The 23,843-nt window shown below is 38.6% G+C and overlaps 1 protein-coding gene and 1 pseudogene across 7 annotated transcripts in view; one reads left to right on the forward strand and one right to left on the reverse strand.

The window, feature by feature from the left end:
- Nucleotides 1-5,777: 5,777 nt before the first annotated feature.
- Nucleotides 5,778-23,843, forward strand: part of RNF111 (ring finger protein 111) — a 93,542-nt gene continuing 75,476 nt past the window's right edge. For 5 of the 6 annotated variants that reach the window (XM_080809301.1, XM_080809303.1, XM_080809304.1 and 2 more), the window contains exon 1: nt 5,788-6,159. The gene's annotated coding sequence lies outside the window, so the exon portion shown is untranslated. Of the gene's footprint in view, nt 6,160-23,843 lie in introns of all 6 variants that reach the window. The other variant, XM_080809306.1, reaches the window with a different exon arrangement.
- Nucleotides 6,169-11,631, reverse strand: LOC308346603 (large ribosomal subunit protein eL30-like; annotated as a pseudogene). The gene is made up of 2 exons: nt 11,257-11,631; nt 6,169-6,321 (listed from the first exon to the last, which is right to left on the reverse strand). The product of its transcript is annotated as a large ribosomal subunit protein eL30-like (transcript).

The following is a 23,843-nucleotide window of genomic DNA, read 5'->3' on the forward strand; positions in this document are numbered from 1 at the left end:
AGGTGACCCATTAATTCAGCTTTCCTTTCTTTTGTTTTTTCAGCTCAATATTTTCATGTTTAGAGCAAGCTTCTCAAATTCCTGCCTACCACATAGTTAGGCACTACTGACCCATATATGCAGATTAATTTGGTAGACATTATTTTGCACAGTTTCAGGCAGGCAGAATTTGATTTGGACTATATGTTGGGTGGTGTGATCTTTCCACAGGGGAGTAAAATTAATTTTTGGAACCATTCAAGTGATTCAATTAAGATTAAGGATTTCTGGTTTCTTAGTGGCAAAATTGAGACTAGAACCCCAACCCAATCTCCTTATTCCATAAATTCAGTAAATATTTATTGAGCAATATTTTTCTACTGAAGGGAGGAGGATTTTTTTTTTTAGTTTAGTTTTTTTTGTTTTTTGTTTTTTTTTTTAGTTTTTTGGAAAAGACAGGCGTGTATAAATAGAACACTTCGAATGGAAGTGTACACAAAGATTGAAGAGAGTACAGAGGTAGGAGGGATGATTAGCTCTATTGTGAGAATGGGGAAGCAAAGTAAGGAAATGCTTCATGGAAGAGAGCTTTGAGGAAAGGATAAGAGTTTGCTAAATAGGTAAAGCAGGAGGAAGGGATATGGAGGAGAGGGGGAGGATATTTTGAGACAGAAGGAATAGGAGGTGCCAAGGCAGGTAGATATTGTTAACAGTGTATTTATTCTGGTGAACTACAAGTAGTTTGAGAAGTTTGGTCAAATCTAAGCAGGGGCAGGCAGTAGGATGGTGGGAACAGGTGGTGTGAAGTGACTCTGGAAATTCTGAATTTTGAAGAGCTGTAGTTGCAAACACTAAGGACTTGGGACTTCATTGTGAAGGTGATGGAACATTCTTGAGGGATTTTAAGCAACTTAGTGTCTCAATCAGTTTCTTTTATTTTTTAAAGAAGGTTTTATTTATTTATTTGACACAGAGAGAGAGAGGCATGCAGAGGGAGAGGGAGAAGCAGACACCCCACTGAGCAGAGAGCCTGACGTGGGGTTAGATCCCAGGACCCTGGAATCAAGAACCGAGGCGAAGGCAAATGCTTAACTGATTGAGCCACCCAGGCACCCCTGAATCAGTTTCTACCGTATTCTGATAGTGGTTCGATGTTAAACTACAAGTGGTATGATAGTGGTGGTTGGAGCGGAAGCATAGAAAACAGGAAATTGTATGTAATTCAGGTGAGAGATCTCTCCCACCCCTATAATCTGCCATTGTTTCTGTAAATACAACTTCATGGCACCGGTCCTCTCAGTCACACCCCCTTTCTGTTCTTCACTTCCTGCCTTTGATTTGTAGTTTGGCTACTGTCTGCCATGCCATCATGATAGTAACTACTCTGATTTTTTTTTTTTTTAAGATTTTATTTATTTGTCAGAGAGAGAGAGAGCACACACAAGCAGGGGGCAGAGGGAGAAGCAGGCTCCCCACTAAGCAGGGACTCAATCCCAGGACCCCGGGATGATGACCTAAGCCGAAGGCAGATGCCCAAGCAACTGAGCCACCCAGGCGTCCACTATTCTGATTTTTTAAAATCTCTCTTTTCTAATTACCCTCCGCCCAGCCATTTCCAAACCTGATATCTTAATAGATGTCCTTACCTCATGTTTCACAGAGAAATCAAGGTCATTCAATGAGCAAACCCTTGACTTGCGCCCCAGAAGCCAATAAATTTTGTTCATTTCTGCAATCCTTTCTTCCCTCTCCTTATTTGTTTTGGTGAAATGAGTATCTCTTCTATCCAAGGCTAATGCTTCTATCTGAGCTCTGAATCCCATTTCCTCTGCCTCCATAGAGCATCCCTGTATTTCCAGTATCTTTCATTTAATTTTTTCTGCTGCTCTCTCCAATTCAGCATACCGAAAGGATTCAAGTCTTCCCTTTCTTGACTCCATATCTTGCTAAAATATATGTTTATCTTTCTTTTTCCATTAACTACCGTTTTCATGAAAAAGTACTGGGCCTTGTCTAAGTACATTGTTCAATCCATTCTGGACCAGGACTTAGCTGGAATATTACTGGCATTTTGAGCCAGATATTACTTTGTTGTAGGAGCTGTCCTGTGCATCATAGGATGGTTAGCAATGTCGTGGCTTCTAAATGTTGATGTCAGTAACATCTTCCCAGTCGTAACAACCAAAATTATCTCAGGATATTGTCAAATGATCCTTGGGGGTCATTATCAACCCCGTTGAGAACCTCTATTCTAAAATGTATATCAGTTGCTGAAACTGGTCTTGTTTACAGATCTCCTTATTGCCGTACTAATGGAAATTTCTTATCCTTGATCACCCACATCATTACTGAGACTTTTTTGTCACTTGGCCTGTTACCTATTTCTTTGGGTTTTCCTCCCTCTACTCTGGTGCATCCTTGTCCTTCTGGAACTTCTCTTCATTCTTCAACTCTTAAAATATCAGCCTTCGTCAGGTATCTGTCTCCTTTCATTTATATACTGGGTAGCCTCATCAAAATTATTGCTTCAGCTATTAAAAGTTAATCCCTGTCAAATCCCTGTCTTTAGCCCAGACCTCTCCTGTGATCCAAACCCATTTATCTAGCACCTTACTGAAATCTCCACTTCGGCTAAATGTTAGATACCTCAAATTCAACTTGCTCAATAAAGAAGTAATCATTTCCTTATGATCTTCTCCTTCATCTCATTCCCAAAGCCCAAACCTGTGTCTTTTTCCTGAATGGCACTTCCACCCAACCACTTACCATAAATCTGGAAGCATTTGAGATGCTCCTCCTTCTTTACTTCCTATATCCGGTTAGTTATTTAATCTTCTTCTTGTATCTATCCCTTCCTTCTCATTCTCGTTTCCATTACTCTCATCACTTTTTACCTGCCATTAGCCCTGGTCTTCATTACTCTTTTTTTGCCTCTTTCCTCTGTTTTGCCTCTTTCCTCTGTTTTTGCCTCTTGCCTCTTTCCAATTCACCCCCTACTCTGCTTATATAATGCTGTATCTAATAACATCTGTATCTAATATCATCTGCATCTAATTAGCTGTATCTAATAACATCTGATTGTTTTTTTCTCTGGTTGGTTTCCCTTCATGGCTTCCCATAGTCTTAAGTATAAAAGAGTTAAAACTCCTCATCCTAGCAAAAACAACCATACGTAATCCATTTTTTTTAAAGTTTTGTTTTTTTGACAGAGAGAGACACAGCAAAAGAGGGAACACAAGCAGGGGGAATGGGAGAGGGAAAGCAGGGTTCCCACTGAGCAGCGAGCCCTATGTGGGGCTTGATCCCAGGGCCCTGGGATCATGACCTGAGCCGAAGGCAGATGCCTAATGACTGAGCCACCTAGGCTCCCCTGTAACCCATTTCTTTCTACATTTCTTTCCTCATCTCTGAATAGTTTCTCTGCATGACACATTTAGTAGATCCTACTAGAGAATTTGCTTCATGCTGTTTCTGTACCTTAGCATGTATTGATCTTTCTGCCTGGAATGTCCTCTCTATTTGCTTCATTTAACTGTTTTCATTTATGTTGCAAAATTTAGTTTAAACATCACTTCCTCTTGGTTTGACTATGATGTTCCATCTTTGTGTTCTTAGAGCACTATTACACCATCCTGACCCTTCCACATTATAGTGTAAATAATAGCTTTGTTTTCTGGGTCTTGGAAAAGACTGCAAGTAAGACAGTGATCATGTATTTGGTGTGTGCACTTAGAATACAATGTCTGCTTGAAACTAAAGATACTAAAGACCTGGACTGGTGCAGAGTATTGAGAGAAATGGGTCCATTTTCAATATTTGAGATATTACAGAGACAGAATTAGAAGGACTTAAGGACTTACTGATTAGAGATAGTGAGGAAGAGAGAATAGTCAAAGATGACTTTTGGGTTTCTAGTTAGTTAACTTGCTCTTATTGACTAAGACAGGAAAGACTGAAATGTATGGCATGTAAATACAATATAACTACACTTATTTATTTATTTATTTATTTGTTTATTTCAACATGGTGTGTTAGAGATGCCTGTGGTACATTAAAGTGGAAATGACACATCCAGTAAAATAGCCGTATGGATCTAGATCAGTAGCACTGTCCAAAAGAGGTATAATGTGAGCTACAAATGTAACTTAAAAGTTATAATAGTTATATTTTTTAAAAGTAAAAAAAAAAGGTAAATTAACTTTAATAGTTTATTTTATTTAACCCCAGCATTTCTCAACTGTACTATTAACATTTTCAGCCAGGGAATTCTTTGTTGTGGAGGGCTGACCTGTGCATTGTAGGATGTTCAGCAGCATCCTTGGCCTCTTGTTAGTAGACGTCAGTAGTCATCCTTCCCGAAGTTGTGAACACCAAAAATGTCTCCAGATACTGCTAAGCAACCCAAAGTGGGGACACAAAACTATACCAGATTGAGAACCACTGATTTACCTCAATATATCCAAAATATCATGTCAACATGTAATGAGTATTAAAATTATTTCAAATTTTTATAAAATTTTTTATATTGTATCTTCAAATTGCATAGATATTTTTCACTTGCAGCCCTTCTCAATGTGTACTAGCCACATGTCAAGTGCTCAATAGCTACATGTGGGTGGTGTCTCCCATTTCGAAGAACACAGGTCAATAGCTTGAGGAAAAAGGTTAGGTCTGGAAATATAGTTCTGGAAATACATGACATTGAGAAGTCAGGGGTCAATAACAACTGAAATCATGGCAGTAGATAAGATGGTTCAGGCAGAATTTTATACTTAGAGACAGAAAATAGGAGAATTGAGAAAATTTCCTAGTGCAGTGCTCTACCAGTTTTCCCACACAATCTGCAGTCCTTTCTGGTTTATTGTTATTATTTTAAAATATTTTATTTCAGAACAATATGGAGAACATGAGTAAACAAAATAAAGCATATTGAAAATGATAGTTGATGACAAAGGAAGGGAATTAATGTTTATTGAACATTTAATTGGAAATAAATGTTTCCATTTATAAACTTATTTTATAAACTTATTTAATCTCAGAAGAACCCTTTGAGGTAAATGTTATCTCAATTTATAGAGAAGGAAACAATTTTTTTGCTTTAAGATACACTTTTATTTTTAGGGAGCTATAATTGACATTTAATTTTTTGGGAAAGATTTATAAAGGTCTAATAAATCAGACTGCTGTTTATTGGCATCATTCGGATTTGAAAGGGAGTCTGTATGACTGATTCCAAAGTCTGCATTCTCCTTGCCTGCATCCCCCTAAGGTACATAATAAAGCATTTGCTATCTCCTGATTTTTCATAAAATAATTAAGAAGGCGTATGTGATTGTACAGTCATTTCCCAGAATATCTATTACTACCTTTGATGTGATGCTGGAAGCAAATTCACTTTGAGATTGGGGTGCTATGATCTTTATTTCATTAGCAAGTATGATTTGGGTATCATTTTCTTGTGAAAGACAGTAAACCGTGATGTTTTTGTTTAATTGTACCATGACTATAATCAATAATTCCGTGGTTAGCTGTATTTTTTTAAGTTACGAAGAAATTAGCCAAGAAATAGTATATTGTGTAAATGTAGAACACAATCAGCAAGGAAAACAAAATAATGAGCTGTATTAAACCGTTCTGCTTCGCTAATAGACTTCATAAAGCGAGTACAAAGGGGGAGGGCTGGATAAGAAGGGGCGGGACATTGAGAAACAAGAAGCTGAGCAGGCGCAGAAACAGATGGAGGCGTGAACGCTACTGCGCTCTCACTTTCCGAACTGTCGTAAAGACTCTTGAGTGTCGTGCTCGCTCGGTAGAGGAGGGATTGGTTAGGCGGCGGCAGCGGCAGCGGCGGCAGGAGAACAGCAGCAGTGGCGGCGACGGTGGCGAGGTGTTGGGTCTGCGCAGCACAGAAACGCCCACAGTTTCGGGGAAGGAGCTCTTGTGGGGTCAAATCAGGCATTCTGAACCCAAGCCGGGTGAACTGGGCCGAACCAGGCGCTGCCGCTTGTACGGTTTGGTGGCGGTGACAGACGTAGCTCTTGACTATAGGGGCCTATTAGGCCGAGATCTGGGGCGCAGATCACTGGCTCTCGACGCATCCTCTTCCCTTCTTCCATCTCCTGTCTTCCTTCCTGGGCCAGTTTTTCCCGGACTCTGGGAAGAGGGTAGCTAATGATTAAGGTGAGGGGACTAGGGGGGAGGGGATCGATTGGAAGCCGCGCGTGCGCGCAACGGGGGAGGGGCCGGCCTGGAGGGGAGAAAGAGGAAGGGCTGCGGCCGCGGAAGGCTGGGGTCGGCGACCGGCCGGTTATCGCTGGCTCCACAGTGATTTAGGGTCTGGGTCTTCGCAGTAGAATTAATTGTGTTTGAGCAAAGCATTCGTCTACAGACACACCCACACCCCACAGTAAAGGAGTGTGGGTGAGGGGATTTCTTTCCCTCTTTGGACTCTCCCGGGAGTCTAGGAAGGGGGCTGAGGACTGAGGCGTGGGAGTGCGATTTGACAATGGAGTGATGAAGGTAACCCGCACCCGGGGTGTTGGAGGGCGCTAAGTCAGCCCTGACGGTTAGGGAGTTGCCTTCTTATGTGATCAGGGAAACGTCCGCGGAACAGCAGAAATACAGACGCGTCAGATTTTTGTGTAGAGTTGGTTTGTTGGTCGTTAAAAAAGCAGCTCAGTATTTTGTTATTGTCCTTAAATAATTTGTCAGCGTCAGGGGCAAGGCTGTAGTGGAAATGTCTGTTCTGTTCTGTGGAAACAGAGGTTTGTCACGATAGTTTTCAAATAGGTTATAATAGATCTTTACAGATACTTCTTAACGCAAATCTGAGTTTTAGCGCTTAAAAAAAAAATACCAGGAAGTATAGGGTATTCATTTAATTTGTTCATGTTGGTACTGTGAGGCGACTCCATTGTATTGTGTGCTTTCCTGTTTCTTGATTTATGTGGAGTATGAATTTAGAACTCTGGAGTGGTGAGATGCCAGCTGACATAGACTTCATTTTATAGTTCTTTTAGCTTTTGAACCCGACTTAATCCAAAGTTTATTTCACTTGGTATTTTTATGTTTAATTTTCTTGTTTTAGGGTCCTTTTCAACCAAAAAGAACAGCCTGGGGAAAAGATAAGCTAAGGTTCCATTTCCTCCCCCGTGTGTGTGTGTCTGTGTGTGTGTGTGAGAGAGAGAGAGAGAGAGATTGCTTTCAAATGTTAGAATGTGATTTCGTTATTACATAGAAGTTCTCTAATATTAGTTTTAGCTTTATTGTGGTGAAGATCTACATGTTGATAGTTTGTTACTACTGTGTGGTTTTTAGTAAAAATTTTCATGTCAGTATAAACTATGTTGCTTTTCATACTAACGTAGTCTTTGGTTGCCTTTGTGAGACAAAACAGGATGAGAAGCAGCCCTCTTACTCTGAAATCTTTTAATTTTTTTTTAAGCCTTTAATTATTTTACTTTTGCCCACCTCTTGTCATTTAACCTTGGGCAAATGATATCTTTCTCCTGCTCATTTGTTTGCTCTTTAAGATTCAGAGTAGTATTCTAAAAACTGGTGAGGGTGTTTGTGAATTGGTCTGAACAATATTATAGGAAAAACCGGGAAGAGTGGAGACTCTCCTTGTTTACAGAGGTGTACTGCATCTTGTATGTGTGGCTCTTTCTGTTACTTTTTTCCTGTTGGTGCTTGTTGGTCACTTGCATGTTCTTTCACTGGAGTTGGTTTTTGAAGAAAGATGTTATCAAAATAATTTTATTTTGGTGAAAAGTGTATCATAGTGGAGGTCATCCCTTGACAAATTTCATTTCAGTACTTTATTTCTACAGATAAAATTGAGAAATACCTATACCTGTGTTTAAAATAAGAGAATAATAGTTAACATGTTTAGAGTAAAGGAATGGTGAGCAGGTATTTTCATTATAAAATTTAAAGTGGGATTAAAAACTGATGTAATCAAACTAATTAGATTTTTTTAGATCTTTTATTATTTTTCCAAATCGGGGTTTCTGTAACATGGTTTTCTTAGAGCATAATTGTATGCATCCTGTTTGACTTTTCCCCCTCTGAGCTAGGACTTCAATGGGAAGAAAAGTGACAGTATGAAAAATGATAGTGATTAAAGTATGTTAGTAGCTTGACATTAACATTCTATGGATGACATTATCCTGTGGAAGAGTCCCTAGTTTGGAGATCTGAATTTTATATCTAGCATTGCTTGCTATTCATTAGATTTGTGACGTTATTGGTAATCATCCTTAGCTTTAGATCCTCTCAGTTGTTAAATGAGAAGTGTAGGATGGTTTTCTAGTTTTCTCTAGATCCCAAATTCAGTGGTTTATATTTTTGATTAGGTGGTTTTGGTACCTATTGGTGTGTTCATCATGATCCAGTTCCCAAAAAGAAGTGCTATACTGAGTTAAATTCCTTCCTATTTATATTAGGGGAGGGGGAACTATGATAAAGCCATTTTTATTATTCTAGATATGCTTCTGTCCCATTATAGATATTACATATGATTTACTAGTGCTCATATTATATGGAAAGTTGAAACTTGATTTTACTTCTGATAATGCTCTTTAAATCATCCTGAATAATTTTTCTTCCAGAAACCTGTAATTATTGGTCAAAGTCCAGAATTGCATTTGCATGCCTTACACCTCTGTTCTTTCTTTCCTGCATCCCACTGATTCTTGGTAACAGCTGGCCCAGGTTTCTCCAGGTATGCAGCTCATAACCATTACATGTGGAGTGGTCTACAGGTGTTTAAAAACAAATACTAAGTTGAACTTACATTTTAAGTGGAGGTGCTGCATTATTATTTAGTTATTATTTATTATGTATTTATTGAATGTCTCATGTTCTCAGCATTGTTCTTGGTCTTCAGTGAAGAATGCACTCTGCCTTCAGGGAGTGGACATTCTACTGGAGGAAACATAATAAACAATAGTTTGAGGTAGTGCTGAGTGCCATGAAGAAAATAGGACCATGTAATGATGAATGGAGATTGAGCTCTACTGTGAATTAAATGGTTAGGGAGGGCCTAACTTCTTTTTAGAGGTGATAATTTGATTTGTGATCAGTAACTAGAAAGATTCAGCCATACTGGTAATCTGGAGGAATCATGCAAACAAAAGGAACAGCAAGTACGTTAGGTTGTGTTTAGTTTCAGAGAATTTACAGGTGTAAACTGGTTTGTGTGTTAGGCCTTTTCATAATTGCTGATAGACAATGTAAAAAGGAAGGTTAAAAATATTTTATGTATAGCAACCAAATGTAATGTGTCGACCTCGTTTAAATCCTCACTCAAATCAATTGTAGAAACACTTTTTGGAAAACATTTTTGAAACACTTTGGGGGAATCTGAATGTGAATGGATATTAGATGGTATCAAGGAATTATTAATTTTGTCAGGGATGATAATGATATTATGTTTTGTTGTTTTTTTTTTAAAGATTTTATTTATTTATTTGACAGAGAGAGGTATCACAAGTAGGCAAAGAGGCAGGCAGAGAGAAAGAGGGGAAGCAGGTTCCTCGCTGAGCAGAGAGCCCGATGCGGGGCTCGGCCCAGGACCCTGAGATCATGACCTGAGCTGAAGGCAGAGGCTTAACCCACTGAGCCACCCAGGCGCCCCTGATACTATGTTTATATAAGCATCCACTGATGATTCTTGCCTGCCCTGATTTTTACTTTGATGGTTGCAGAATGCTTATTTCAAACTCTATCTCCTCTAACTTATCAGTAGGCCTTCTCTTGTATAGAAGAAGCATTCTTTTATCTATTATCAGTATCGACTTATGTACTTCCTATTGTATCCAATGAATTATAATCTGTTATTGTCTCTATTAATTTTAGTGCTCAAATTGTCACACATTTGTCCAGTGGGAGCCTCTCCACCATGGCTCCTGTGTCTTTTTGACAAACAATTTTTTTTTTTTTTAAATTTTATTTATTTATTTGGTGCAGAGAGAGACAGAGACCACAAGTAGTCAGAGAGACAGGCAGAGAGAGGGGGGAAGCAGGCTCCCCGCCGAGCAGAGAGCCCGATGTGGGGCTCGATCCCAGGACCCCGAGATCATGACCTGAGCCGAAGGCAGAGGCTTTAACCCACTGAGCCACTCAGGCGCCCCTTGACAAACAATTTTTTGTGAGTATTTCCTTTCTTTCTGGCACAGCAAGATGTTCACACTCCTCTTACATCTTTCATGTTTCGGTCTTGGAATCAGCTATTCTCTGAGACGGCCCCTCCTTTTTAGTGGGGAGTCCAATTTGCTTTTGAGTTAACTGTTTATATATAGAAATAATCTCTTATTTCCTGGATCAGGACATCCTCTGAGAAACTTAAATTAGATTTTGATAATGGGTTTATATTTCTTTGGAGATTTTATTTGTGAAGTAACTACATAAAGTATAGCAATTTATTACATTTATCATAAAACAGCTATTATATTTTTTTCAAACAAGTTCTGGTTTGATCTTAATTATGATCAAATGAAATAGAAAAAATTAAAATGTTACTTTGTGTTACATTGTGTACGTAGAGGGTTTAACCACTTAACTGTTAAAAATGATGTAAGGTTTACATAATTTTTTCTTTTTAAAGATTTTATTTATTTATTTGTCAGAGAGAGAGCATACAAGCAAGGGGAGCAGCAGGCAGAGGCTACCCGCTGAGCAAAGAGCGGATGTGGGACTTGATCCCCCTGAGCTGAAGGTAGACACTTAATGAGCTGAGCCACCCAAGCGTCCCCGTACTTATTTTTAACTAAGTCATCATTCTGGTTTGAAGGAAATTGTTGCTTTTTAACTAGCCTTTTAAATGAAGTATTTTATTATGGTACAGAATAATACTTCATATATGAGTAGAAACTCATAGGCACATTATTTCAGAAAGTTAACTGTTGCAGCTTGTTAATGTTTCACAGTCATTCTCTCACCCAGTGCAGCATGGGTATTTGCTTTATTTATTTATCTTTTGTTTATTTTTATTTATTTATCTTTTAAACCTCACTTGTAAGTATTTTTCCAGACAATATTTTGGTTTTGGTTTTTTTTTTTTTTTTAATTTATTTATTTGTTAGAGAGAGCGAGCGAGTGAGCACAGGCAGACAGAGTGGTAGGCAGAGGCAGAGGGAGAAGCAGGCTCCCTGCCGAGCAAGGAGCCCGATGCGGGACTCGATCCCAGGACGCTGGGATCATGACCTGAGCCGAAGGCAGCTGCTTAACCAACTGAGCCACCCAGGTGTCCCTTGGTTTTGGTTTTTTTAAACAAGCTCTGGCAGGTGTTATTAAAGAAAAATTTTGTGTGATTTGCTTTTCACCAGTCTGTTCTGGCATGCTTTTAATATCAGTCACCTGGATCAATGATAGCCAGTGTGCATTCTCTGTAGTATTTTCCTCAAGCTGTACCCAGTTCAGTATTATTGACACTGTAGGGATGGACACCAGTTTTGGCCAACATGGGATAGTATTATATTTCAGATTTCCTCAGGGCTGGGCAGTTGGCGAGGATAACAGTTTTGCTTTGCCATGTCTGATCGTTTTCAGAGTCTGCTTGTACTGCAGCATGTACTTTAAACTTTTCATAATGAGTTGGAGTCTGGAGTTGATGGACTCCAGAGACTTTTTTGTCTTCCTTGATGCCACCATCTTCCTGCCTTAGGTGCAAGATGGCCCCAACCAAGAGCAGCCACCAAGACCCCCAAACCATTTTGAATGGTTTTTAACCAGTTAATTTTTGAAACAATTAATATGTACGTGATTTCAAAATCAGTTCCACAAAGGCTTATAATGAAAAACAACAGTCTAAGCTATTCCTCCTAATCCCCTAGTTCCAGTTTGTAAGTGGAAACACTTTCAGCTCTTAAAATTTTTTTCCTGGTATTTATTTTCATATTTCTAAATAGTATGCTTATATGTCTAGTTAGTTACTTGTGATGTCAGTTTTGTTTTTATTGTTGTTTTTTCCTTAAAGATTCTATGTTTTTGTCAGAGAGACAGAGAGCACAGGCAGGCAGAGTGGCAGGCAGAGACAGAGGGAGAAGCAGGCTCCCCGTGGAGCAAGGAACCCGATGTGGGGCTCAATCCCAGGATGCCGAGATCATGACCCGAGCCGAAGGCAGCCACTTAACTGACTGAGCCACCCAGGCGTCCCTTTTTGTAGTTGTTGTTTTTTTAAATATTTAATTTATAAAGATAAAAACAATACAAATGGAACCAAAGTCACAAGTACAAAGGGTGTACAGGGAAAAAATAAGTTTCCTTGCCATCCCTGTCTTCCTGTTGTCCAGTTCTTTTCCCTGGAGATATATCTCCTCCTAATGTTTAATATGTATCCCGAGCAGCAGTTCTCAGAGTGCGGTGGTCTCTGGACTCTTGAGGGGGTATTCAGAAGGTCAGCTGGGTTGAAACTATTTGATAGTGATACTAAGTTCTTTACTACTTAACTATGTTGACATTTGCATTAATAGCAAACACAGTGATGGGCAAAACTGCTGGCCCTGCAATACCTATTAAGACAGTGGCTAAGACCGTACTAATAGTCCTCGTATTTTTCATTACTACACATTTACAAAACCAGTTTCATTTAAGAATGAAAACCATGAGGGGCGCCTGGATGGCTCGGTTGTTTAGCGTCTGCCTTTGGCTCAGGTCAGGATCCCAGGGTTCTGGAACCAAGCCCCACATCAGGCTCCCTGCTCTGCGGGGAGTTTGCGTCTTCCTCTCCCACTTGTATTCCCTCTCTCAGTCTCTCTCACTCTGTCAAATAAATAAGTAAAATCTTAAAAAAAAAATGAAAACCATGAAAAAAAAGTTTTAAGAATGTCCTTTATAAAGCAGTAAAATCTGTTAATTTTATTAATCTTGACCCTTGAGTGCATGTCTTTTTAATATTTCATGTAATAAAATGAGAAGAATGTTATATTTCCCCCATCCCAAATTATGCTTGCCTTAAAGAAAAATACATGTGTGATTGAGTTGCAGGCTGAACTAACAAACTTAGTTGCTTTTTTTCTTTTTTTTTTTAAATGGAACCATTTTTTTACTTGAAAGAACAACAGTTATTTAAACTTGGGTATTTGTATGTATGTTCTCAAAAATAAATGAAGTGAGCCTGTCACTTTAGGGAAAACAAGTGATTGAAAATTATTACCAAGATACAATTAAGGCTTTCAAGCAAAAATTTAGAATTTTGGAAAACATATCTGCCACTATGAGCCTGGCAGCTTCTCAAGGCCTTTTTGTTGAAATTGATAGGGATATTAACAAATGTGATTTTCTTTTTCTTTTTTTTTGCTATCATATAATTAAATGTGTCAGTGTCTGGAAAATAGGCATAACTTCATGGACCAACTTTTTTCACATGACCAATGCATGATATTACAAAATCATGCTGTGTATGAAACATCTACTTAGGGGCAAGATAAATCAATAGATTTTTAATGAAATGGTATGAAGTTTCATAGATAAGGTAGCAGATTCAACACTGCAAGTAACGTTTACAAAATTACATTTATTAAGTTTTGAGATAATATCAAAGAATAACATGCATAGTATCTGAATAAGTTATTAAAGACACTTCTCTTTTTTAACTACATACATGTGTGAAGGTGGATTTCTTATTAGATTGAATACAGAAACATATTTAAGAATCCAGGTTTCTTCTATTCAGACCTTAAAGAGATTAGCAAAATTGTGTAATAGTGTTATTCTTAGTAACTTTTTTGAAAAACTATATTCATAAATGTTACTTAATATTAACATGTAATGGGTTTACATATTACTGTTTTTGAAAAATCTTTCAGCATTTGTCCATTTTATTTTTAATATTAATATAACCTACATATTTAAAGCTTTTGGGAGATTCTTACTTAGTTTTAAGAGGATAAAGGGTTTACAGATGAAAAAGTTTGAGAATTGCTGTGTAGTTATCTTTTGCATTATCTTTTGACCTCTTATGGAAAAGGAGTCCACTCTTCTTTTTTCTCCCATTGTAGTTGTGTCACAATTTTAGATTGTTTTAAGTAATAATTCAGTATATATTTATTGAATATTAACTGTGTGTTCTAAGCTTTGAGGCACATGGTAATGATGAAAACAGACTAGGCTTTGTTGGGAAAACAAGGAAATATTACAAATAGTGATTATGGAAATAACTGAGCTGGAAAGAGAAGATGGGGGTGGGGTTCACTTTTTAAATATATGGTGATTAGGGATCCTCTCAAGGACAAAGAAACATTTGAGCATAGATGGAAAGGAAGCAAGTGAGAGATCCTTCTGGCTCTCTGGAGGACAATCATTCTGGGCAGATTAGGTAGTAATAGCTGTGCTTTGTCTGCTCAAGGAAAGCCAAGAAGCTGTTGTCACTGGAGTGGAGTGGATGAGGAGAATGGTGATCTCTGAGGACATCGGTAGCAAGGGCTTAGGTCCTTCAATTTTAAGAAATATTCTTGGGGCACCTGGGTTAAGGCAGTGGGTTAAGCCTCTGCCTTCAGCTCAGGTCATGATCTCAGGGTCCTTGGATCGAGCCCACATCGGGCTCTCTGCTCAGCAGGGAGCCTGCTTCCCCCTCTCTCTCTGCCTGCTTGTGACACCTCGCTCTCTCTCTCTATGTGTGTGTCAAATAAATAGATAAATAAATCTTAAAAAAAAAAGAGAAATATTCTTGTATTAGCTTTCATGACTTTAGTCATTTTTTTTTTCATTCTCTTTTTGGAGTTGCTATTGGTCAGATGATAAGATTTTGTAGTTATCTCTTTGTCACTATTAGATTCTGTGTGTGAGAGAGAAAGAGAATTAGAAGTTTTTTTCATTTAGTGGGGATTGCAAGGAAATCTGAGATAAAGTTCTTTGTGTAATTTAATATGTTTAGACAAAATATGAACTTTTGCTTTTGATAAATATCAGGAGCAAGTTACATTATTGATATAGAAATGGGCTCTCCAACTTTTAGTGTAAAATCACATTTGTTTATTTATTTTTTAAATATTCTCCCTCTCTCTCTCTCTCTCTTTTTTTTTTTTTTTTTTAGAGAGAGAGTGCACACAAGCCAGTGCCTTTGTGGGGAATGGGGAAAGCAGAGGTAAAGGGAGAGAAAACTCCCTTTAGTTTAGCTTGCCTTTAGTCAAGCTCCATGCCTAGTCTGGAGCCTCACATGGGGCTTGATCTTCTGACCTTGATCATGACTTGAGCTGAATTCAAGAGTTGGGTGCTTAACTGACTGAGTCCCCAGGTGCCCCCAAATCATGTTTGAATATGTGAAAAAATACACATGTAACTAGGTTTGTAAATAGGTTCACTTTACAAAGTCTAAATCTACCATGACAGCTGTGTGTTTTGTTTTTTGTTTTTGACAGCTGTTTTTTTTTTTTAAATATAGTCATTAGCTGAAGAAAATCATGTCATGTAAGATTTTTATTACAGAACATCTATAGAATGACTATTATCATGGGTTTGATTGTATTTTCTGTGAAATCACTTTTTTTTTTTAAAAGAAGATTTTATTTATTTATTTGAGAGAGAGAGCATGAGAAGGGGGAGGGTCGGAGGGAGAAGCAGACTTCCTGCCGAGCAGGGATCCCAATATGGGCCTTGATCCCGGGACTCCAGGATCATGACATGAGCTGAAGGCATTCGCTTAACCAACTGAGACACCCAGGTGCCCCTGTGAAATCACATTTCTTTAAAGAACTCTGTGTACTGTGAGATAAAACTGGCCATCTTACGGAATACTATGCAGCTATAAAATATGAGGTCCTGCTCCTTGCAACAACATGGATGGATCTAGAGGATACTATGCTAAGTGAAATAAGTCATAAAAGACAAATACCATATGATCTCACTTATATGGGGAATCCAAAAACCAAAAGAAACATAAACAAAAGCATAATCAGATGTATAAATAAACTGATGGTTGCCAGAGGGGAGGGACAAAATGGGTGAAGGGGAGTGGGAGATACAGGCTTCCAATTATGGAATGAGCAAGTTACAGGAATAAAAGGTACAGCATAGGGAACATAGTCTGTGATACTGTAATAGCATTGTATGGTGGCAGATAGTAGCTTCACTTGCGGTAAGCTAAAGAGATTGAGAGATTGAATCACTATGTTGTATACTTGAAACTAATGTTACATTGTGTCAACTATACTTAAAAAATATTTTTTGATAATAAAATGAAAAGGGGAGGAATAGGTCAGACACAGACCACTTTAGCTATGTACATCTGGGAGAATATAGAGAATTTTGATTGTTTAAAATAAAGTATCTATTTTTGTAACCACCTTCCTGCCTGCCATTCCTCTGATGTGCTTTTGTTCTTCTCCAGTTGAGGAAATTCTACTTTTAGGGACCAGCTCTTTAACTTCTGTGACGTTTCTCCTATAGAATCAATGGCTGTTCCTTCTGTTTTTCCATAGTGTTTGGTCCTTCTCTTATTTGTAGTAGTAATTTCCATTTTTATTTATTTATTTGACGGAGAGAGACACAAGTAAGGGAACACAAGTAGGGGGACTGGGAGAGGGAGAAGCAGGCTTCCTGCTGAGCAGGGAGCCTGATGTGGGGCTTGATCCCAGGACCCTGAGATCATGACCTGAGCCGAAGGCAGATGCTTAACGATGGAGCCACCCAGGTACCCCAGTTATTTCCATTTTAGTAGACCTTTAGCAGTCTCCCACTGTGGAAGCTAAGTTCCAGAAATCTCCATGGTAAATAGAAGAAATAGTGGTTGAATTACATAATAGTCTTATATGAAAATAATGTCATGGTAACTGAAGTGTTAAGTGAACATATGAAATCTCACATAACTATAATTTATTTTAAAAATGAGAGACCAAACCAAGCAACTTATATAAGAATTAAAATCCAAATGTTTGTATGTCAGACCTTAGGCAAGTTTCCTTTTATAATTCTTAGTTCCTTGGAGATAATAGTTTTTAGTGAGGATAAAATGGAATAAAAACATGGCACGTAGTTCCATACAGGTCTCCTGATCTGGCCCTTGACCATTTCTGATCCTTTTGTGTGCCATCTCCCTTTCCTCTCACTTCCCTTCTTTCTGTTGTTTGCAGATGTTGGGCCTCTTCCTGCCGCAGGATCTTTCTTTACTGTTTCCTCTGCTAGAAAGGCTCTTCCTCTACACTGTGTGGTGTGGCTGACTGGTGGCTTTTTCTTTCTCATGATTCAGGCCTTCAGCTTCCTAGGAGCCTGTTGATGTACATCTTTTACCATTTGTTTTATTTCCTTAATAGCACAATTTCTTTTCTAAAATTATCTTGACTGTCTACTTATGCTTTGTTTGTTCTCATTTGCATGTAATCTTCATGAGAACAAAGACTTGCTGTATCCTGTTCATGGCCAATCCCAGTGCCTACAACAGTGTCCACATTCTAATAGGCTCTCAATAAGTATTTTTTTGAGTGAAAACAGTAACTGCATAAATGGTAGCTAATATATTATCAGTGATATTATATATTCTAAAATATTAATAAGCTACTGCAGAATTATTTCTGTTACCTGGGTGACATTTCCAGATTCTGATCTGATCCTAGATGCTTGGGATAGAAAAAATTTGGATAACCTAACTTGTGTTTATCCTATTTGCCGTCATGGAGTTGATCATTCTTCTTAGACTCTTGGATTTCCCCATTTTATTCCCGCGTGAATGAGTAGTTTTCCTCACAGATAGCAGTTCTGGATGACAGTTCTAAGGCCTGGACTTAATTTCAGTCGTTTTCCTTTATCTTGAACAGGCTTCAGTTTCAAATATTTTTCTTTTCTCTCCTGTCATTTTTTTTAAAAAAGATTTTATTTATTTATTTGACAGAGATCACAAGTAGGCAGAGAGGCAGGCAGAGAGAGAGAGAGAGAGAGGAGGAAGCAGGCCCCCTGCTGATCAGAGATTGGGATGTCGGGCTCGATCCCAGCACCCCGAGATCACGACCTGAGCCGAAGGCAGAGGCTTTAACCCAGTGAGCCACCCAGGTGCCCCTTTCTCCTGTCATTTTTATTAATCCTCATATGTCTCTTTTTCTGATTATCCCCAACAGGAAGAACTCACAGTGTATGTATACTGAAACCAAAATTCTTAAGATTGCCTAGAAAGTATATAAGTAAATGTGTGTAGGCTAGCTTTATATGTATAGGAATCCACATGAGGGTTAGGATTACTGTGTTTATCCAGAGTATGAAATTCTCTGGAATAGAATAGCATCTTAACTGTCTTCTTACTTATCACCTTGAGCAGTCATTAGTAGCAAAAAAACCAAAAATGGTTTGTTGAATAAAGTGGCTGACGTTAGCATAGAGGATAATAAATCCTTGGTTTCTCCAGTCCAGTATCCTCAGTTGTCTAATAGCTTACTGTTTTTGTTTCTTGCCACAAGGATTTTCACTTTGCTGTCAGAATACACAGATCCAAAGAAGACAAAAATGCCCTTTTGTCAAAATAACCTTGGAAATCCCTAAAGTTGCCCATAAAATATAAAATATAGACATATAGTTTCTCAAAGTTCAACATATCCTGTTTTTCCTTTAGTATTGAAATGAATCATGTTTCATTGTTAAACACCAGATGAAGTCGTAGGCTGTGTTTATGGTCCATGTTGTGGGAAAAATAAATGGCTCTAAACATTAGAATCTGACAGCACAGCAAGATGTTCATATCATGAGAGGCACATGGGATGTGAGACCAACTAGAGAATAATAAAATTTTATCTTTCTGTGTTCATTCTGGGTATATAATTATTGAGCAGAATTGCAAGCATAATCTACATGGTTTAAATTGTTTTTTTCTTATCTTCACATTGTTGAATTCACATTATAGGTGTGCTCCCTACCCAGAGGTATTTCCCTAATCCAAATCAATAAGCCTTTACCTCTTCATTCATTAAAAGTGTTCTTATTCTTGAGAACATATTCTTTTTTTTTTTGAAGATTTTATTTATTTATTTGACAGAGAGGCAGAAATCACAAGTGGGCAGAGAGGCAGGCAGGCAGAGAGAGAGGGGGAAGCAGGCTCCCTGCTGAGCAGAGAGTCTGATGTGGGGCTTGATCCTAGGACCCTGAGATCATGACCTGAGCCGAAGACAGAGGCTTAACCCACTGAGTCACCCAGGCGCCCCTAGTGCATATTCTTTAATTAATATTCTCCAGGTTACACATTTTGACCTAAATCACATAGGAAGAGCGAAAACAACTTTTAGGGACGCCTGGGTGGCTCAGTTGGTTAAGCGGCTGCCTTCGGCTCAAGTCATGATCCCAGCGTCCTGGGATCGAGTCCCACATCGGGCTCCTTGCTCCGCGGGGAGCCTGCTTCTCCCTCTGCCTCTTCCTACCACTCTGTCTGCCTGTGCTCACTCGCTCTCTAACAAATAAATAAATTAAAAAAAAAAAAACTTTTATTTAAACAAACTTGTTGGCTTCATCCAAGGAGAGATTGTTTGCTTGGGCAGTTTTGCTTACTGCATTAGATCCTACATTCTCAGGGCAGCTGTTGTCTTTCCTAATCTAGTTTTTTGTTTTATTTGTATTTATTTTGTTATTCTACCCTTTGCTTTGGGTGCATTAACAATTCAGGGTTTGGGGGCGCCTGACTGGCTCAGTAGGTTAATCGTTTGCGTTTGGCTCAGATAATGATCCCAGGGTCCTGGGACCTCCACATTGGGTTCCCTGCTTGGCAGGAAGCCTGCTTCTCTTGCGCGCTTGCGCTCGCGCGCTCTCTCTCTCTCTCGTTCTGTCTGCCACTCCCCCTGCTGTATTCTCTCTTTCTCACTGTCAAATACATAAATAAAATCTTTATTTATTTTTTAATTTTTTTTTTAAGATTTTATTTATGTTTTTTTTTTTTAAGATTTTATTTATGTATTTGACAGACAGAGATCACAAGTAGGCAGAGAGGCAGGCAGAGAGAGAGGAGAAAGCAGGCTCTCCACGGAGCAGAGAGCCCGACGCGGGGCTCCATCCCAGGACCCTGGGATCATGACCTGAGCCGAAGGCAGAGGCTTTAACCCACTGAGCCACCCAGGCGCCCCTAAATAAAATCTTTAAAACAAAAAAAGTTCAGGGTTTTGATCTGATCTTCAAGAGGAATTTGAAGTTCATTTGAATAAGATAGACTAGCTTGACATAGGTGTACCTAAAAGAATTGAAGGTCAACACCCCCCCCCAAAAGAAAAGAAAACAGGGGAAGCTTGTGGACTTTTTTTTTGCCTGGATGATTTCTAAAAGCTGGTTGACTTTTTAACTTTAAAAGTAATAATAAAAGCCAGCATGTGCATACATTATTTTGTCTAAACTCTTAACCCTTCAAGGTGAATATTTCCATTTTTCAGATGAGGAGGTTTTGGCATAGGATGGTTAGTAACTTGCTAGAGACTCAACAGCAGTAATGGAGTTGAAGGGGTTTATGTCAGGAGGTTTGAGTCACCTGAAAAGAGAATTCCAAAATTTAGGAGATGTCACATTTGAGAGTTTATTAGGATTGGAGTAAAGAGTTTCTGTGGCCCTGAAGTAAGCTCTTAGCCAGTATTTCTGTATTGCCTTTAAGGAAGAGACAGGTATATTTTTATTTCCATTGGGTATTTATTGCCTTTTCAGAAGAGAGAGAAGGATGATGATATTTTATTTGGATGGTGTGATGGGGCTTAATTTCTCTGTGTATTTCTATTTTTCTATAGGGAAACTTTTAAAAAACAGTTTAATTGAGCTATAACTTATATAGAGTATAAGGTACACATCTTTACAGTACAGTTCAGAGTTTTGGGAAATGTATATATCCATGTAACCAACACCCAGATCAGGAAATAAACCATTCCATCACCCTAGAAATTTTTTTCTTCTTCCTTCGCCATCATTAACCCCATCTCTTGCCATAGGCAACCACTGATCTGATTTTTTTTTTTTTTAAGATTTTTATTTATTTATTTTGTGAGAGAGACAGAGTGAGAGAGAGCATGAGAGGGGAGGTCAGAGGGAGAAGCAGACTCCCCATGGAGCTGGGAGCCCGATGTGGGACTCGATCCCAGGACTCTGGGACCATGACGTAAGCCGAAGGCAGTTGCTTAACCAACTGAGCCACCCAGGCGCCCCACTGATCTGATTTTTGACATTATGGATTAGTTTCTTCTAGAACTTCATATGAACACAATCTTATTACATTTTTGTATTTGCCGCCTTTTGCTTATCACATTTTCCCTTTAGCATTTTTTGTGAACATTTTCAAACATGCAGGTTGAAAGAATTATACAGTGAACACCCATTTCCCTATCACCTGCATTCTATAATTAACAATTTGCTGTTTTTTTTTTAATATTTTATTTATTTGTCAGAGAGAGAGAGAGGGAGAGAGAGCGAGCGAGCACAGGCAGACAGAGTGGCAGGCAGAGGCAGAGGGAGAAGCAGGCTCCCCGCTGAGCAAGGAGCCCGATGTGGGACTCGATCCCAGGACGCTGGGATCATGACCTGAGCCGAAGGCAGCCGCTTAACCAACTGAGCCACCCAGGCGTCCCAACAATTTGCTGTTTTTAAACAGCTTTATCACCTGTCCATCTATTCATTCCTCTAACCATCCTTCAGTCAAGCGTACTGGTGATTGGTTTGTATTGTGTTTTAAAGTAAGTTTCAAGTAACAGTGCATCTTTTCCCAAACAGATTCAGCGTCCATGTCATTAACTAGAGTTGAATATTTGTTTACAGTTCTTTGATTTTACCTTTTTTTTTTTCCTTTTCCATGCATGCTCAAGCTGGGGGTGGGGAGAGGGAGAGAGAATCCTAAGCATGCTGAGCTTGGAGCCTAACTCGGGGCTTTATCTCACCACCCTGAGATCATGACCTGAGCTGAAATCCAGAGTTGGACACTTAACCAACTGAGCTACCCAGGAGCTCCTATAGTCCTTTGTTTTTAAAGTAAAATTTACATATAATGAATTGCACAAATCTTAAGTATATCATTTTTTGTTATTTTTGCCAAATGTATGTTTGTGTAACTCAATTCCTTATGAAGAAATAGAACATTACCAACACTTCAGAAAATTTGCTCGTGTACCTCCTATTCAGTTTCTCTTGTCCTTTGATTCTTTGTAGAACGCAACTAGTTTTAATTTGTTTTGACCTTAGATTAGGTTTGCCTGTTCTGGAACTTCCTATATCTGGAATCGTACACTTCATATATTACTTCTTTCCCTCAGCAGGATGTTTTTTTTTTATAATTTTTTATTTTTTTTATAAACATATAATGTATTATTAGCCCTAGGGGTACAGGTGTGTGAATCGCCAGGTTTACACACTTCACAGCACTCACCATAGCACATACCCTCCCTAATGTCCATAACCCCACCACCCTCTCCCTCCCCACCCCACCACCCTCTCCCTCCCCTCCCCCCCCACCCTGGCCACCCTCAGTTTGTTTTGTGACATTAAGAGTAGGATGTTTTTGAGATTTACCCATAATGTTACTTGTATCAGTAGTTCCTTCTTTGTTGTTGTTTTTGCTGCCACTGTTTGGTATCCTATTGTATTTAAAAATCATAATTTTAAAAATATATCATAATTTGTTTATTTGCTTGTTGGAGATTTGTTTTTCCCAAATTGTTGGTTATTACGAGTAAAGCTATGAACATTCACATACAAATTTTTTGTATACCTGTGTTTTCAAACCTAGGTGTGAAATTATTGGATCATAGGTTAGATGTATGTATGACTTTATTAGAAGCTACCAAAGAGTTATGTGTGGAATTGCAGTTGTGCCACATCCTTATTAATGTTCGGTGGTTTTGGTCTAAGAATTTTAGCCTTTTATTGGGTGTGCAGTTGTATCTTATTGTGGTTTTAATTTGCATTTTCCTGATGGCTAAAGATACAAAGCATTTTTTCACATACTCATTGGCCATGTGTATGTGTTTTGAAAAATGTTAAAAATCATTTGTCTATTTTTTTGGGTGGGGTTGTATTAAAATGGAGGAGTTTGCATATGTTCTGGATTCAACTTATATATACATATAAATTACACATAAATGCAATTTTCTTTGTATTTAGTTTGCTATCTTGCCTTTTGTTTTCTTCCTTTTTTTTTTTTTTAAGATTTTATTTATTCATTTGAGAGAGAGAGAAAGTGATAGCATAAACAGGGGGAAAGGCAGAGAGAGAGGGAGAAACAGATTCTTTTTTAAGCTGGGAGCCTGACATGGGACTCCTTCGCAAGACCAGAGATTATGACTGGAGCCAAAAGCAGATGCTCAAACATCTGAGCTATCCAGGTACCCCATTGCCTTTTTGTTCTCTTAGTGGTATCTGTGAAGAGCAGATTTTCATTTTGGTAAAGTCTAGTTTAGTGATATATAAAGAATGCATAGTGCTAGGGGTACCTGACTTGGCTCATTTGGTAGAGCATGTTCCTCTTGATCTTGGGGTCATGAGTTCAAGCCCCATGTTGGGTGCAGAGATTACTTAAATAAATGGATTTTAAAAAACGAGTAGTACTGGAGCGCCTGGGTGGCTCAGTGGGTTAAGCCTCTGCCTTCAGCTCAGGTCATGATCCCAGGGTCCCGGGATCGAGCCCCGCATCGGGCTCTCTGCTCAGCAGGGAGCCTGCTTCCTCCTCTCCCTCTGCCTGCCTCTCTGCCTACTTGTGATCTCTCTCTCTCAAATAAATAAAAAATCTTAAAAAAAAAAAAAAGTAGTACTATTTATGTTCTATGAGACCTTTGTCCATGGTATGATTACATATAGTTTATCCTATGTTTCTTTTGGAAATTTAACATTTAGCTTTTAGAACTAACTCTCTAATCCATTTTGAGTTAATTTTTTTGTCCAATGTGTGGTGTAGAGGTTAAATTTTCCCCACATGGTTCACCAGTTGTTCTACCACC

Source organism: Martes martes, assembly GCF_963455335.1.
Source record: "Martes martes genome assembly, chromosome: 7".
Lineage (NCBI taxonomy): Eukaryota > Metazoa > Chordata > Mammalia > Carnivora > Mustelidae > Martes > Martes martes.